This window comes from Nicotiana tabacum, chromosome 15 (genome assembly GCF_000715075.1).
Source record: "Nicotiana tabacum cultivar K326 chromosome 15, ASM71507v2, whole genome shotgun sequence".
Taxonomy (NCBI): domain Eukaryota; kingdom Viridiplantae; phylum Streptophyta; class Magnoliopsida; order Solanales; family Solanaceae; genus Nicotiana; species Nicotiana tabacum.
In genome coordinates, this window is record NC_134094.1 from 116,437,338 (window position 1) to 116,439,559 (window position 2,222).

The window sequence follows — 2,222 nt, forward strand, 5'->3', positions numbered from 1 at the left end:
GTGTGCTTTGAATGATAAGAGCTTAATTTTATTTTGTTTACTATAGTGATGGTTTGTTCGAGGACGAACAAAGGTTTAAGTGTGGGGTAGTGATGTTTGGCATATTTCGATATGTGTTGATGTTACTTTGCCCATGTTTTAACCACTTCTTGATGTTATTTAATCTTTAAAACGCCCAACATGGTGTAATTATTGATTTTATAACTAATTGAGTTGTGTGTGGTGAATTAGGGTGTGTGGAGTGCAAAAATATGAAGAAAAGGTGCTCTAGGTAGAGGAAGAGAGATTGGATGCGTCGCATCCAATCTAGAAAAAGATCAGTTCGCGCACCCTTAGCAGTGAAGTCAGCCCATAGCATCCGCCATAGCATCCGCACCTGGGCAAAGCTGAGATGGAGGAACTAGGGGTGGATGCGTCGCATCCACCCTCGCATGCAAAGCTGAGAAATAGAAGAGAAGGTGGATGCGTCGCATCCACCTTCGCAGGCAAAATTGAAATAGAGGACGAGGTGGATGCGTCGCATCCACCTTAGCATCAATCCCTGAAGCCGATTTGGACTAGGAATAGGAGAGCTTTGGCCAACGACTTTTGTACGCAATATATAAGGTAAAAACGCCTCTTTTAGGGCATCTAACATATTGGGAAGGGGGAAAAAGCCACGACAAAGCTGTGGAGGCCGGAATTCATCAAGTTTCATCTTTCTCCCACCAAACTTAGTAATTTTTATGTTTCTTTATATGATGTGTTGTTTGGCTACCATGTCTATGTGGAGCTAAACTTCACGTTCTAGGGTTGTGGTTCTTTCATGACTATTGTTATTCGGATATTGATTTTGACTTCTTGATTTATCATATTAGTTTATTTATTCAATCTTGCACTTAATTATTTAATTGCTTGATCACCAATTGAATATTATCTACGAATCTAGAATTGAACTCGAAAGTGGAAATTCTATATTGCATATAGGATTGAGTAGGGCAAGTTCTTGAACTCGGGCATCGGGGAACGGATTCGTGGTTAGGATAGACATATACCTAATTGCCTTGCTTGGTTGATTTACAGGAATTATAAATGCGTTCTTGTTGATTCTCACTCCATAGACATATAGGCGTTAAGTTAGCTGGAATAGGCGAGTAAGAACTCGACAGATTCTTATGAGCAATATTAACCCTGTCAACTAATAAGCTAGATAAATTAGTCGGTCAATTCAATTGAAGAATACAATAGGATTGTTAGATAGACCATAACCCTAGATCGTTTTCATTACATTGATATCATTAAAATCTGCTCTTTCTCTGTTCAAAGTTTATTATTTATATTTTTCTTATTTAATTAGTTGGAATAAAATATTTTTAGATTTAATTCTTGTTTAGATAATTAGGATAGTCCAATTTAGTTAATAGCTAATCATAAGTCCTCGTGGGTTCGACATCCGACTTTTAGTCACTTTATTACTTGACGACCGCGTATACTTGCGTGAGTGTGTTTGGTCGCAACAAGTTTTTGGCGCCGTTGCCGGGGAAACCTGAGCTTTCGGGTTGATTGGCCAAATGGGTCGTAGAAATCAGCGGGTACGATATTGAGTATCGACCCCGAACCGCCATCAAGTCTCAAATCTTGGCACACTTTGTGGCTGACTTTACGTCGGCCCTCGTACTCGAGGTTTAAAAAGAACTACTGATAAAATCAGGTACATCTTTGGGAGTGTGGACCCTCTTTACAGACGGTGCTTCAAACACGAAGGGGTCCGTACTAGGCATCGTGCTAAAATCACCCATAGGTAATGTAGTAAGATAGTCTATCAAAACTACAAAATTGACTGACAATAAGGCCGAGTATGAGGCCATGATTGCAAGTCTCGAACTAGCTAAAATCTTGGAAGCGGAGGTCATAGAAGCTAAGTGTGATTCCCTCCTCGTGGTAAACCAAGTTAACGGAACTTTTGAAGTCCGAGAAGACCGAATGCAGAGGTACTTGGATAAACTACGGGTGAATCTACATCGATTGAAGGAATGGACCTTGCAACATGTACCTTAAGAACAGAACAACGAGGCCGACGCTCTTGCAAACTTAGGTTCGTCGGTCGAGGACAACGAACTCAACTCGGGGACTGTCGTACAACTCATGAGATCGGTAATCGAAGGTCACGCGGAGATAAACTCCACGAGTTTAACCTAGGATTGGAGAAACAAATGCATAGAGTACTTAAAGAATGGGAGGCC